Source organism: Elaeis guineensis, chromosome 14 (assembly GCF_000442705.2).
Source record: "Elaeis guineensis isolate ETL-2024a chromosome 14, EG11, whole genome shotgun sequence".
NCBI lineage: Eukaryota > Viridiplantae > Streptophyta > Magnoliopsida > Arecales > Arecaceae > Elaeis > Elaeis guineensis.
This window is the reverse complement of record NC_026006.2, coordinates 59,925,469-59,941,961: the sequence shown is the minus strand read 5'-3', so window position 1 is coordinate 59,941,961 and position 16,493 is coordinate 59,925,469. Positions and strand designations below refer to the sequence as shown.

The 16,493-nt window shown below is 33.0% G+C and overlaps 1 pseudogene; it reads left to right on the top strand.

Moving 5' to 3' along the window:
* The first annotated feature begins 8,735 nt into the window (after nucleotides 1–8,735).
* LOC140853646 (coniferyl alcohol acyltransferase-like) lies at nucleotides 8,736–16,102 on the top strand (annotated as a pseudogene).
* Nucleotides 16,103–16,493: the final 391 nt, after the last annotated feature.

The window sequence follows — 16,493 nt, the reverse complement described above, 5'->3', positions numbered from 1 at the left end:
ATTTTATTTTTTTTTTCTTCCTCAATTTTTTATCGACAGAACACTTCTCATTTCCTATTTCTCTCCCTTCAACGCAAACATCACCCATATCCTCTCTCTCATCTCTCTCCGACGTAAATACCTCTCATTCCTACTCTTTCTTCTCTCTGGCAAAATATATTTCATTCTCTCTCTCCCTCTATTTCTCTCTCTCTCTCTCTCTCCGACACAAACATCTCTCATTACCTCTCTCTCCAGTACAAACACCCCTCATTCTCTCACTCCCTATCTTCAATGCAAATGCCTCTCATCTCCTCTCTCTATCTCTCTCTCCGACCGAAATACCTCTCATTCTTTCTCTCTGTCCCTCTAAAACTCTCTCTCTGTCTCCCTCTAATTGGAATCATGGCCCATCCTCTCATTCTCTCTCACCCACTCTCCTACTTATCTTTCTATCTTAAAGATCCTCTTGTTTCTAATTGTAAAAGTCACAAAAAGAATAGCAGGTTGAAGCATCCAGTGGAGATTGCAGCGAAGAAGCAGCGGACATGCAAGAAATATTATCAAAAGGATCATAATATTTCAACATGCAAGGCAAATATTAGTAAAAGCTACATCTTCATAATTAATTCATGTTATATAATTTTAACAAAATCTTTTCTTGTGACTTACTGAATAGTTATTCTTTATACAGGTAGATGATTTCAAAGCCTACATCAGGAGTAGTTCATCTGACGAAGAGAAATTCGATGACCGGATAGGCTCACCAGTGTTTTAGATCACATGAAAATTAACTTTGTTATGATGGGCATTATATTGAGTTGGATAGTTGTTATATGTAAGTGAGTGTACATAATTTGTTTCTCCGATATAATGTAAAGATATATGGTTGTGCATAGTTTTAAATGAATGTATAACTCCTACACAACAATATGATTTACTCTGTTAGATTTTTTATATCTAATGTTACATTATGATTATGAAGTCCAAATATTTATTCTATGGGTTGAGTTATTATTTTTTTTACTCAATGGTGCAGGATAAACATAAAATCTTTCAAAACAAACACAAATGCCATATAATAAATACAAATTGCACATAATAAATAAAACTCTGTTGAAATAAACACAAACCTCGCAGAATAAATACAAACTCGAGATCCATAAGTTAGATGATCTAAGAGTTCTTCCAGGATAAACACAAAGAGAGGAGGATAAATACTAACTCCTATTGACATAAACATAAATTATCCTAAAATAAATACAAATATTAAAAAATAAACACAAACTGGTACAAGATAAATATAAATTATCTCGGATTGCTCTTTGTCTTTAGGAACCCATGATTGGATAAATACAAAATGGCCTAGAATAAATATAAATATCGTATAATAAATACAAACTATGTATAATAAATAGAAACTCTGCTAAAATAAACATAAACTCACCTAATTCCTGCTGAAATAAACATAAGCTATCTGAGGATAAACACAAACTCCAAATAATAAATATACGCATATCCAAAGTAAATACAAACTATCATAGGATAAACACAAACACCATAAAATAAACAGAAACTCGATATAATAAACATAAAGTCTTAGACGATCAATACAAACGGTCCAAAATAAACACAAACTCGGATCCCAACACTTAAGTCATCCTAGGGTCCTCCTACGATAAGCAATAAAAGAGGAGGATAAATACTAAATTCTATGAAAATAAACATAAACTATTAGAAGATAAATATAAATTTTAAATAATAAATACAAACAGATCTAGGATAAACATAAACTGCCCAGATTGCTCTCTACCTTTCATGAACCCATTGCAAGATAAACACAAAATACTTCAGAATAAACATAAACTTCATATAATAAATAGAAACTGCAAACAATAAACACAAACTTTGGAGCGATAAACAGAAATTGTCCAAAATAAACATAAACTTGGAGTTCAAAAGTTGAGTTATTCAAGGATCCACCCAGGATAAACAACAAAAGGAGAGAATAAACATTAAATTCTGTGGAAATAAACACAAATTATTAGAATCCGGATAAATACAAACTTCAAATAATAAACACAAATAGGCCCAGGATAAATACAAACTGCTCAAATTGCTCTTTGCCTTTTATGAACCTATGACATGATAAATACAAAGCACTCTAAAATAAACACAAACTCTATATAATAAATAAAAATTATAAATAATAAATATAAACTCTGAGATGATAAACAAAAATTGTTCAGGATAAACGCAAACTCGGGGTTCAAAAATTGAGTGAGCCAAAGGTCCATCCAAGATAAACAACAAAAGGAGAAGATAAGCACTAAGTTCTGTGGAGATAAATACAAATTATCGAAGGATAAACACAAACTTCAAATAATAAATACAAACAGATCCAGGATAAACATAAACTGTCCAATTACTTTCTGTCTTTCATGAACCTATAACAGGATAAATATAAAGTACTTTAGAATAAATATAAACTCAGTATAATAAATAGAAACTGTACATAAAAATACAAATATTGGGGTGATTAATAAAAATTATCCAGAATAAACACAAACTCTGCACCCGTTGCTCAGTAGGGGTTGATCCCTTTTTTATATTTATTCTGGATAGTTTTTATTTATCGTCTCAGAATTTATGTTTATTATTCGTAGTTTTTATTTATTATATGGAGTTTGTGTTTATTCTGGAGTACTTTGTATTTGTCCTGCCATGGGTTCATGAAAGACAAAGAGCAACCTAGACGGTTTGTATTTATCCTAGGTCTATTTGTATTTATCTTCTAATAGTTTATGTTTATTTCTGTAGAACTTATTGTCTATCCTCTTCTCTTGTTGTTTATCCTGGGTGGATCCTTGGATCACTCAACTTTTGAACTCTGAGTTTGTGTTTATTTTGGATAGTTTTTGTTTATCGTCCCAGAGTTTGTGTTTATTATTCACCGTTTCTATTTATTATACAGAGTTTGTATTTATTCTGAAGTATTTTTTGTTTATCCTGTCAAGGGTTCATAAAAGATAGAGAGCAATCTGGGCAGTTTGTGTTTATCCTAGGTCTGTTTGTGTTTATTATTTGAAGTTTGTGTTTATCCTTCGATAATTTATATTTATTTTCACAGGACTTAGTATTTATCTTCCTCTCTTATTGCTTATCCTAGGAGGGTCCTAGGATGACCAATGTATTGGGATCCGAGTTTGTGTTTATTTTGGATCATTTATGTTTATCACCTCAAATTTTATGTTTATTATATCGAGTTTCTGTTTATTTTATGACGTTTATGTATATACTGGGATAGTTTGTGTTTACTCTGGATATGTGTATGTTTATTATTTGAAGTTTGTGTTTATTTTTGGATCGTTTATGTTTATTTTAGCAGGAGTTAGGTGAGTTCGTGTTTATTTCAGCAGAGTTTTTGTTTATTATACATAGTTTATGTTTATTATATGGTATTTATATTTATTCTGAGCCCCTTTGTGTTTATCTGGTCATGGGTTCCTAAAGATAGGGAGCAATCCGGGATGGTTTATATTTTTTTTGCACCAATTTGTGCTTGTTTTTTAATGTCTGTATTTATCCTAGGATGATTTGTGTTTATTTCAGCAGGAGTTAGTGTTTATCCTCTTTTTTTTGTGTTTATCCTGGGAGGATCATTGGATCATCCAACTTGTAGATTCTGAGTTTGTATTTATTCTGCGGGATTTGTATTTATTTCAGTAGAGTTTTTATTTATTATATGTAGTTTATATTTATTATATGATATTTGTGTTTATTCTGAAAGATTTTGTATTTGTCCTGCACCACTAAGTAAAAAAAAATAACTCAACCCATAAAGTAAATATTTAAACTTCAAAATTATAATATAATATTAGATACAAAAAATCTAACAAAACAAATCATATTATTGTGTAGGAGTCATATATTTATTTAAAACTATATACAACTATATATATTTACATGTTACCGATGGAACAAATTATGTACATTCATTTATATATAACAACTATCCAACTCAAAACAATGCCCATCGTAACAAAGTTAATTTTCATGTGATCTAACACATTGGTGAGCCTATACGATCATCGAATTTCTCTTCCTCAGATGAACTGTTCCTGATGTAGGCTTCGAAATCATCTACCTGCATAAAGTATAACTATTCAGTAAGTCACAGAAAAAAATTTTATTAAAATTATATAAATATGAACTAATTATGAAGATGTAGTTTTTACTAATATTTGCCTTGCATGTTCGAATATTATGTTCTTTTTGATGATATTTCTTGCATGTTTGCTGCTTCTTCGCTGCAATCTCTATTGGATGTTTGAACATGCTGAGCTTTTTGTGACTTTTATAATTAGAAACTGAAGGATCTTTAAGATAGAGAGATAAGTAGGAGAGTGGGTGAGAGAGAATGAGAGGATGGGCCATGATTCCAATTACAGGGAGATGGAGAGAGTTTTTCAGAGAGATGGAGAGAGAGTTTTAGATGGACAGAGAAAGAATGAGGGGCGTTTCGATCGAAGAGAGAGATGGAGAGAGAGGAGATGAGAGGCATTTGTGCCGAAGACAGAGAGAGAAGAAATAAGGGGTGTTTGCGCCAAAGAGAGAGGTAATGAGAGATGTTTACGCTGGAGAGAGAGAGGAAAAGAGAGGTGTTCTACCAACGAAAAATAGAGGGAGAAAGAGAATGAAATATATTTTTTCAGAGAAAGAGGGGGAAGAGTAGGAATGAGAGATGTTTACATCAGAGAGAGAGAGGATATGGGAGATGTTTGTACCGTAGGGAGAGAGATAGGGAATGAGAAGTATTCTGTCGGTGAGAAATAGAGGAAGAAAGAGAATAAAACATATTTTACTAGTGAGAGAGAGGAAAGAGTTCATTTTTATTATTTTTAAACACCATCTTACGTAGGTTACAACTAGGGAGCTCCTCTTTCGTGTCCCATCCCCCATTAAGACATTATTTTGTTTTTTTCCAAAAGCCACTTCATCCAAATAAAAGCCGCACAAGTCCCATCTTTCATTCAATATGGAACTTTTTTTTCTTTAAACAAAGCAACATCAGTCTAACATCTCTCATTTCCATTCGTTACTTTTGTAGCATTGCATTGTGATCCGTGCCTATCCAACGGGGGCCATATGATCAGATTTGAACTAGGCTCCGATCGATTAGAGTCCAGTCTCTCTCTCTCTCTCTTTATATATATATATATATATATATATATATATATATATATATATATATATATATATATATATATATTGGAGCAGATTTAGATATGATCGATCAGATTTGGACTCAGATCTGCTCAGATCAAAATTAAATAATAGGAGTTTTACATCGATGATTGAAGCCATTGGATATGATCTACTTCTTCAAAACTGCTTGCATACTAAAAATCATATAATTTGAAGACCTCTAGTTTATGCATCAAGTGATCAAAAAATATATCTAATTTAATTTTATTTAAGCTGTCTAATTTTTAACTACTTGATGCATAGGCTAGAGATCTTCAAATTATATAATTTTTTGTATGCAAATAATTTTAATATAATAGATTATATTCAATAGTTTAGATCATGGATGTAAGACCTCTATTATAGAATTTTAATCTGATCGGATTTGAGTTCTAATCCAATCGACCTGATTCTAACCTGACTATATATATATATATATATAATGTTAAAAATTTTATAGATAACATGACATGAAAGATTGCTTAATTGACATGATATAAAGCTTACACATTTTATTTAAACAAGAAAATAAATTTAATTGGTGTCATGTACGGAGTATTCTCAATTGGAACATAAAGTCAAAATTATTTAAATAGTATGGTAGTAGAATCTGATATAATTTTTTTTTTGATAAAATAATCAATTAGTGATGCATTTAATTTGCATTCAAAATTAAAATTAAAATTAGAATAAAAATGAATTGAAATGAGAACCAAAAAAGTCATATCTTTTGATACACTTGGTTCCTATATTAGAGGAGAGTAAAGATTAAGTTTTATAGAATTGAAGCATTTCTACTCTCTCTAGAATCAAAATGGGGATGGAACTCCTTCCAATCAAATACTTGAAATAGAAGTCACTTATGTCTATTCTTATGCTAGAGTCTAGCTCCTCCAACCAAGCATGCCCTAGATATTTTGTTATATTTTTTTGATCTCAAATTTGTTCACAATTTAACCTGCATATCTCAAAACAATGTTTTCATCATCCATCACTGCTGGATCAAATGATCACAATCTTATGAAATATTCATCACTATAGATATCACAGGAACAATCAAACATTGAACATGGTGGAAACCATCTTCCCATAAATGAAGTTCCCCCACTTCCTATTCAAGTTAGCTCCCCCATGCGCACTCCATCTCGAAACCCATCACCATTTCGGAAGGAGTTATATTTAGGGTTAATGATACTTTAAGCCCGAAGTTTAGTGCATTTTTAAATGATCCTTAAAGTTCAAAAATCTAAAATTTGGTATTTCTAATTTCTGATTTATTTTAGTGTGGTCCTTTCCTCAGGTTCTAGTCATATTTTCTAATTAGATATCCTCGCTGGTGATAACCAATGCTTATGTAGCAAAAATAGATGCTTATGTTGCAAACACCACCAAAACAAAGATAATGTGACATTAATCAAGGTAACATGGCGTATGAGCAATGATATGGCATAAGGATGAAAACTTTTATTTTAATAACATAGCATATGAGCGATGACGTGACTCATGCTATAAATCCAAAAGTGTCCAATCATCAAGTAAGACATCATCACTTATATATCATATCATCATCCATATACCATATTATCATCTATATACCATATCATCATCTATATAGCATAAAATATATTTTTGGTCATCTAAGTTTCATAGATATTTTTATATGGTCCTTACAGTTTTTTAAAAAATATCTAATTAAGTCTTTTGATTTTAAGTATGATTTAATTTAATCTTTCTGGTCTGGTGGGAGGGTAGGTGATGACTCTGATATTGAGTGTCATCGGATGAGTTTAAAAAGCTTGAGATAGCAGCGGTATTTGAAATAGAGAGGTTGGCTTCGGACCCCTAGATGGTCCTAGAGCAAAATGGGTTTGGTGACCTAAAAATCAGCATCATGGATGTGACAACAATGGTGGAGAAATACATAGGCTTAGCATTCTAGTTTTGCTGCTGCCGAGCTCGCTGCCATTGTTGAGTATCTTTTGGAAAACGAATAGGTCAATAATCATAGACTATACAACTAAAGATCTCAAGTGTTTACTCCAATTAGAGTAGAATGAGAAAGCCAAGAGAATAAATTAATTAAAAATAGAAATTATATATTTCTTTTTGTTTATCTTCTTTTACTTTTCATTCTATTTAGGTTTAGATCGAACTCTACATTTACAATATAGGAAAAATAGAATCATGGGATGAAATGGAATATCATATGAATAATATATGATGGGGTGTTATATACTCATCATAATGATGGAGATTCTTTTTCATTATATATATTTATGTCCATTTTTGTAACAGGTAGAAGGAAAAAGAGGATGATGTTAATGATATGATTGAAGATTGAGTACAATCCACAATATAATGATATATTATTAATATAATATTTTATTTGTAATATATGTTTTACTTCATATTAGTTTTAATTATCCTCTTCTATTAGTTTAAATTAGATCATATTTGAAAATCAAATTATCTAATTATACATTTTTTTGAACTATAAGGACCATATAAAAATATTTGTAAAATTTAGAGCATCAATAGCAAATTTCACAACATATACCACGCCCTCATCTATATATCACATTATCACTTTTATGCCATGCCATCATCTTGATATTACATCATCACTATTGTGGTCAAAAACTCGTGGCTCAGATAAATTGGTAGCACTATGACATAGAATCTCATAGTTTTATCTTTTAAGAGGTGCCTCATAAGGGACTCGTGGCTCAGGTGGATTGGTAGTACTATGGCATGAAATCTCACGGCTTTGCCTTTTAAAAGATGCCTCATAGGAGAGAAAAGATCTCATTCCATATAAGTCAAAGTCCCTTTTAACTCAAAATCAATGTGGGACTAATGATGCCCTCCAGTCAAGAAAGACTTTAGATAGGATTGTGGGAGGTGCACCATAGTCCATGTTGGTGTCAAGGGTTTGTAGCTCAAGTAGGTCGGTCTCCACTTTGACGAACGTGAGGTATTGTCTACTTGAATTTTTGGCACTATGGTATGAGGCTTCATGATTTTATCCTTTAAAAGATGCCTCATGAAGGAAAAAAGATCCCATCCTATAAAAGTCAAAGTCTCTTTTGACTTACGACTAATATGGAACTAATGATGCCCTCCTATCTATACCACAACAATTATCTATATGTTATATTATCATCTATATGCCGCATCATCAAAATAAAATATTCATCTATCATACCACATCATCTAAGCTACATTATATCGGTTAATGCCATATCGTGCATGTTTAGGTTATTTTTCTAGATAAGTATCTATTTTTGTCGTATAAACACGAGATATCGTTGGTTCGAATTTTTGATGAGCGAAAATAGTCGAAATTTGGAGGAAAGACTATATTAAAATAGTTTAAAAATTAAAAAAATAAAATTTTATATTTTTAAACTATAGAAATCATTTAAAAATATGCTAAAGTTCACTAAAATTATAATCAATTTTTATATTTTAAATTCTTAAAACATATAAAATAATATAGTCTTGGCACCATGCGGCTCGTACAAGGAAATTCTAACCCTCCTGCCGTATCTGTCTCACTCAATGCTTTGCGAAACCGGAACCCGTATATCATCACATATGATGGCTTTTCTAAAGTTGGTGTGATATTAAACTTCTTTGAAATTGACGTGACAATGTGGGGGCGTTAGTCTTATTCTCAGTGTTACCAAAACTCTACTCCCTAAGATATGTGGTTGTTCTCCATCGTAAAGTATTTTTCCAATCTCCATCATGCTTAAAACAGGTCACCCAGAGACAAATGGGCAATCTCTAATGGCACAGCCATTGGTTCACCTACTTCCTATGCCCACCACTACTCCGAAGGTGGGTGGTTGTTCTCCATGGCACAGTGGCTTCCACTAAGCCAGCGACATTTGGTTAGTGCTGAAGATGTGGTTTTTCTTTTTTTTTTTTTTTTTAATTATTTATACATGATTATAAGAAAAGCTGCTGTAAAACATACGAAGAAAGGACAGATGAAAACACTTTCCTCCAATTAAAAGAACAATGTTCTCGTAGTCAATATTTTGATAATTTATTTAAAAATTAAATTTAATTATATAAAAAATTTAATTTTTTTAAATTTTTTAATTTCATTATAAATTTTTATTTAGTATAATCAGATCATTTAACTTTCAAGTTGGTTTAATTCGAATCTTGTTGTAATTTTTGTTGATCTGTTGTGATAGAGTTGCCGTATGATGGAGCTTTGAAATATAAAAAAAGAGGTCATATAAGTGGGTCATGTGACATCATCTGTCAATTTTGTTGCAGTAAATCAAAAAAATTACAATCAAGATCCAAATGGAACTAATTCTAAAATTGGATGTCTTGATTGTACTAAGAATCCGTTCTTTAATGAATAAATATCATGAAAAAGTTAGTCAACTTTTCTATTGACCAACTTATCTATCTTCTCATACTTTTCAAAATAGATAAATTACTTTTTCATAAATAATATTTATCCATTAAATGAAAAAAATCTTATCCATCTAGGAAGTGGCTAAATTATTTTTCATTAATCAGTAAAATAAATATTTAATTTTATTCTTAAAATGCCTCATCTTTATTTTCAATGTCTTGATCATTCAGTGGCTAATAAGTTAATTAAACCACTTTTTCTAAACCTAAAAAGTATAAAAGGTATTTTAGAAAATATAGATAAATTTTAGCAACTAATCTAGAAAAATAGTAATACAAAAGAACATGGATAACAAGTTTTGAAGTCACTTTCCATATGTAAAAGAATATAGATAAATTATTTTTCTATCTAAATATTATTTGAAAAAAATTTATTTAAAAAAATATAGATTTTCAGATAATTTTATAAAAAATAGAAAATAAAAGTTCAGGATTAAATTTAATTTTTTTAAAAAATATTTATAATTTTTTTGTATAATTAAGCTAAAAAAATATAGAAAAATGGTTGGTTTGGGATGACATCTTAGGAAGACATCTCGACGTCAGCACTCATCTTTTTCTCTGTCCTCTATTAGGAGGATGAGCACGCTGCAAAATGTTGGGTTCCTAACAAAAACTTGGTCTCTAAACTTTTCTCCATGTCTCCTCGGACAGCGACGGAGTGCTTCGGTCCGTTAATGGTCCAGCTAGCACGGCATGCATAGCTGCCCTTTCGCAAGGGCGATCCAAATTACCAAAAGGTCGACGTTCATCTTCAATAACTATGTGGGTTTTTCGTAAGTCAATGCAGCAAGTGAGGGTGTTTGGGTCATCTAATATTAGGTTTAATGTCCTATTTAAAATTGTTGTTGGCAGTAAAATTTTTGAAACTCTTGAAAACAAAATTTTTTAGAAATAAAGTTTTTATAAAAAATTATTTACTATTTAGTAATCACATTTATAAGGTACTTAAAAATTTTAACATATATTTGATAATTAAAAAAAAATATTTTTGATATAATAAAATGATGATAAAAAATATTGCATAGTATTATATAGTAAAAAATAATATAATATAATATTTTATATTAAATATTATTATATTATATAATATTATTATCATATAATATAATATAATATTATAATAATATTATTATAATTATAATAATTTAAAATAATATAATATATTAGTTATAATGTAATATAATAATAGATTATAATATAAATAATATATTATTATTAAAATATCGATATATTATACTATAATAATATTATAATAAATTATATTATATTTTTGTAACATAATATTATTATATTTAAAATATTATTTTATTGTATTATATTATTATCATATAATGTAATATTATATTATAATATAATATTATTGTAATTATGATCTAATATATAATATAATGTAATATAATTGATTATAATCTAATCTAATAATAAATTATAATACAGTAGATTATATTACATTATTATAAAATAATAATATTATATTATTATTAAATATAGTTATATTAAATTATATTTTTATAATATAATACAATAATAGATTATGTTATATGTTTATAATATATAAAATATTAATTTATTATATATTATATTTATAGTATAATAATATAATATGATATGATATAAGATGTAATTATGAGATTTATCAGTGGATATTTTGATTATTAAAAAATTTTATTTAGATCAAAATAGCTTTCTGACTAGTATCAGAAAGTATTTTTAGAAAAAGCTTGAAAATAATTTTTTTTTGAATTAGATATTTTCAGCTTTCTGACAAAGCTAAAATATTTTTTATTTTTTTATCAAATATTATTGTATTATCTAAAAATATTTTTGAAAGGTCAGAAAGTATTGTCTGACACTATAAAAGATTAGCCAAATAGGACCTAAGTCTCCTATTGCTTCTCGCATGCATAGGAAGAGTAGTCTGGAACTAACCATAAATTTTGCATACAATGTTGGGCAAAAATGACATCAAAAAAAAAAATATTCATGCACTTTTTTGAAAAGAAACAAAATTTTGTAAGTAAAAAAATAAAAAATAAATAAAAATTATATTTTATACCACATGACGGTGATCCACGTTAATCATCTTATCCCATTCTCATGAGCCTCATTTATGATGTGCTTATCTTAGATTATTGCCTCCCTTACTTCATCATGGATCGATTGTGCCCATGGTGCACCACTCATGGTGTAGGGTATAATTTTCGCTGGCTAAGAGTGCTAACTTTCCCAAAATACCTTCGATAAAAGAATTTTAGGCATTCTAAGCATTGAGTTTCTCATGGTTAGAAGTGCAAGCTTCGAGTTTTCTGTCAGTCTCGTTGACGTCGAAGTAGCGGGAGCAAAATTAGTTGAACATGCAGTTGGAAAACTCTGTTATTGTGAAGCGCAGCTTCAAGGGAAGATGACATGGAGGAGACACAAGAAGGCGAGAACCCGGTCAGCAAGGCTAGAGATGTCTAGAACTCCATCTCATCTCTGATTATTCTTCAAAAAAAATGACAAGCTTTTTTTATTTGGTTCATCCAGATACGATTGGGTTTGCTTGGACTAAAATTAGATGTTTTTTTTTTTTCCCTTTTGATAAGAGGCGAAAGTGAGGAGAATGGAGATATTTACTTAGCTTAGGACAAGAAAGAATGTGTTTATATTATGGGATAAATTATATCCTATATGGCACCATTTTGTTGTACACGTACATCACCAATCATAAAGATTTATTCATGCAGATTTTTTCGTCAAATGCTCATCTCGATGTATCATTATAGAAACGCAAGACTATGATTGATGGTACGTATGATTTTATCATATGCATCATGGAGCATATAATTTCTCATATTATGAGGTAGGAAATAACTATAAATTCATTGTGGTGGCTGAAATTAATAAAGACGGAGTCTCGTTTTTTACCAAATAAAAGAAGATGGAATTCGTTCCAGGGGTTTTGACCTTTCTTCTTATTCTTAGAATATTTTCTCTTCGAGAGAACAGAATGACAAACGGTCGACGGTACGTTGGTGGAAAATTGGACAAAACTATGTGACAGCGTGCACCATATGACCGTGCCCGCCACCCATCCCAATCGCACGTTTCTGTGACTTATGATTCGTAGAAAAAGAGAGAGATAATTTTCTTTTATCGGAACTAGCTACGGTAGAATAAGTCTCCACCTAATAAATCATAATTTCTGACATTGCGATGTTTTTTCTGGTTGACTTGTCTATATCGGTCTTCTCCCTCCCTTGGGATATAAAACAGAAGCCCTGTGTTCCACTCCATCGCAACCAGCCTCTCTCTCCCTGTGTGTTCGAACCGGTGCCGTACTCTTTGGAAGCGAGCACGCAGATTAATCGAGAATGGGCGAAGCAAGAGAGGATACGCGGTGACCGTACACCGGAAGGAGAGGGTGGCGGCCGTGCTACCGCTCCAGGAGCACTGGCTATCCCTCTCCAACCTGGACCTCTTGCTGCCACCCCTGGACGTGGGCGTCTTCTTCTGTTACGAGAAGCTCCCCGGCTCCCCCTCCTTCGCCACCATGCTCAGCTCTCTCAAGGGATCGCTGGTGCAAGCCCTTGTCAGTTACTACCCTTTTGCAGGTGAGGTTGTCACCAACTCGACCGGCGAGCCGGAACTGCTCTGCAACAACCGAGGTGTGGATTTCATTGAAGCCTACGCCGACGTCGAGCTCCGGGAGCTTTCCCTCTACAAGCCAGATGAGAGCTTGGGGGGAAAGCTGATGCCCAAGAAGGAAGGAGGGTGCTCTGCGTTCAGGTAAATTACCAACCCGTCCTCCCACCACCATCACCAAGGTAAATTTCTCATAAGCACGGCCTGCTTTCTTCATATTCATAAATTGGCCTTTTGAAATACGACAATATACGTATATTTTCATGTTTTTGCTTGTAGCATGTTTGATATCTTTAAATCTAGGTTGCCGTAATACTTACGGCTTGGATTCATCAAGAATCCTGATAGAACAAACAAAAATCAAGATAAAATTGTCTTTTCATTAAAATCAGTTATCTTAACGTATTCGATGTTAAGTTGAATTTACGCACAATCGTAATCTACAAAACATCATGGTGGTTGGGACTTTATAATTAGGATGGTAGTTAAGGCTTGTTTGGCATCATCCTCGACTTGTATTCTCAATTCTCCAACAACTAGTGAAATAATATATAGAGATTGGTGTTAAAATAGCATTCAAAATTTTTGCGATTCATGATTTCTAGTTTTTTTTTTATTATTATTATTTTTTACAGCATTAGATCTTTGCTTCCAAAAGCTCTAAATATTTACGAGCATACGAAAAAAAACAAAAGAATTCAATTACATATGTTGTTTCATTTTCTAAATTTAGATGGAATATAAAAATAAAAAGTGCTAGAGATGTCGCAAGTATCCGGCCATAAAAAAAACCTCTCACATGCATCACACTTGTCTCACTCAAGTATATTCAACAAAATATTTTCTAAGAAAAATGAATAAATATTATGAATAAATACTTTTTAAAAATATAAGTAAATCAAGTGAATAATATTTTTCAGCAAACTCTGAAATAGAAAATGCTTGTGGGACCCAGCCGATGGTGTTGTGCGGTAAGTAAGATGTAATATGCTTTCCCGGCTGTGATTTGCCAACGTACCAATCCAAATACCATGCAGCTGCCATGTTAATTTCCGGGACCAGTCTCCATCTTTCCGGATGTCCAGGTGGCTGATGAAAACCTAAGGCCAGTCCGCACCTACCCTTCTTGTTCCTTTTCTAAGATAAAACTAGCTTTCTTTTGGCAGTCGCAGCGAATGATAGCCTCAGAGCATTCTATTAAGAATGACAGTAGATAGGTTTAGATCAGATATTTATTATTTATTAATTTAAATTTAATATTTTATATTCAAATCTTATCCGATACGATCAAATAAAAAAAGAGATATCTATCTCCATACCAATAGATTCGAAGATACTCATGGATAACTCATTCTCCATACTCAATCCATACCATTTCCATATCTATCCCATACAAAAAAAAAACAATCAAATAATTTTATATATATTATCAATCAAAATAAAATTATCCATTCAACATAAAACATAATTTATAAATTCAATTTATAGAAATGAAACGAAATAGAATTACAATTCAATATAAAATATATAAATAATCAAATAATTTTATGCATATTATCAACCAAAATAAATTATCAAATAAAATTAAAAATATATATTTCGAATAGGATTCGAATATTATTTATACCCGTAGGTTCAGATCAATTCAGATAGAAACAGCACTACGCATATCCTACTCATACTCGTGTTACAGTTTTTGGATTTTATCCAATTCGAATCCAAATTCGATCAAATTCTATTTTTGGGATTCGATTGAATTCATTGGATCGGATCGATTTTACTTATTTATTTATTAATATAGTATGGTTAACGGTGCAACTGGCTGACCCCTTTTTTTTTTTTTTTCCAAATTTGATTAAAAAAAAAAACACAGGCTACGGAGCTCAGGTGCGGCGGCTGGTGGTGGCGTGCGCGTTTGACCACCGCATCGCCGACGCGGTCTCGGCCGACATGTTCCTGGTGTGGGCCGAGCTGGCAACTCCAAGCCCGTCTCTCGCATCCCCTCCTTCCGGCGGTCGCTGCTCAACCCCGCCGGCCGGGACGTCACGACTCCTTCCCGGACCGCCTCTACGCGCCCATTTCCTCGCTGTCTCGCCCCCCGTCACCACCCCCGTGCAGCAGCCCGTTGTCAGCCGCATCTACTACATCACCGCCGAGACGTGGACAGCATGCAGACCGCCGCCAGCGCCGGCGGAGCCGCCTATAGGACCAAAGTCGAGGCCTTCACCGCCTACCTCTGGCGCGTCCTCGCCAAGGGCACCGTGTCCGGGGACAAGCCATGCCGGATGGGCCTCGTCGTCGACGGGCGTTCCCGGCTCGACGCTCGCGCCATGGCCAACTACTTCGGCAACGTACTGACCCTCCCTACGGGACCCTCAGCGCGGCGGAGCTTGGACGGATGGAGCTGCCGGAGGTGGCGGACGCGTGCATGAGTTTCTCCGGCCGGCTGTCACGGCGGAGCACTTCCGGGGCTGGTCGACTGGTGTGGAGTCGCACCGGCCGGAGCCGGCGGTTGCGAGGTGTACTTGGAAGATGAGGAGGGGGGCATGGCGTGCATAGTGTCGTCGGGAGGCGTTTCCGTCGTCGGAGTTGGAGTTCGGATGGGGGAAGCCGACCCTGGCGTCGTACTACTTCCCGTGGGGTGGCAGCGCCGGTTTTGATGCCGCGCCGAGCGCCAAGGGAACGGGACTGGGTGGTGTATGCTTACCTTCTCAAGGATCTGGTGGAGGTCTTGGAGGCCCAGTCGCCTCAGGTGCTCCGGCCGTTGACACCCGATTACTATCTCAGCCTTCTCAGCTCGAATGGTTGATTGACCAACCCGCAACGGAGATCTAATCTGGATCTGCTGTCCAACCATATATATATATATATTATATATATATATATATATATATATATATATATATACTGTCTTGTTTGAGAATACCAAAATAATGGACAATAGATAAATGTGTAAATCTGGATTGCCGTCTAATGCTTGTTTGTTCTACCCGTTATATGTATTGTTTGTTTCTCCAGAGTCCAAAGACCCTAAATTCGTTTGTATTGCTTTATGTTTGTATTGTATCATAAAGGAAAATATGGTTGAGATCCCTGCGTTTTCTTGCAAACTTTTGTTGCGGTAGTTGGTTTGGGGTTAGCATCCTACTTCGACTGTTGGAATTTGAGGAATAAATATTCATTGTAACAGTTATATCGCA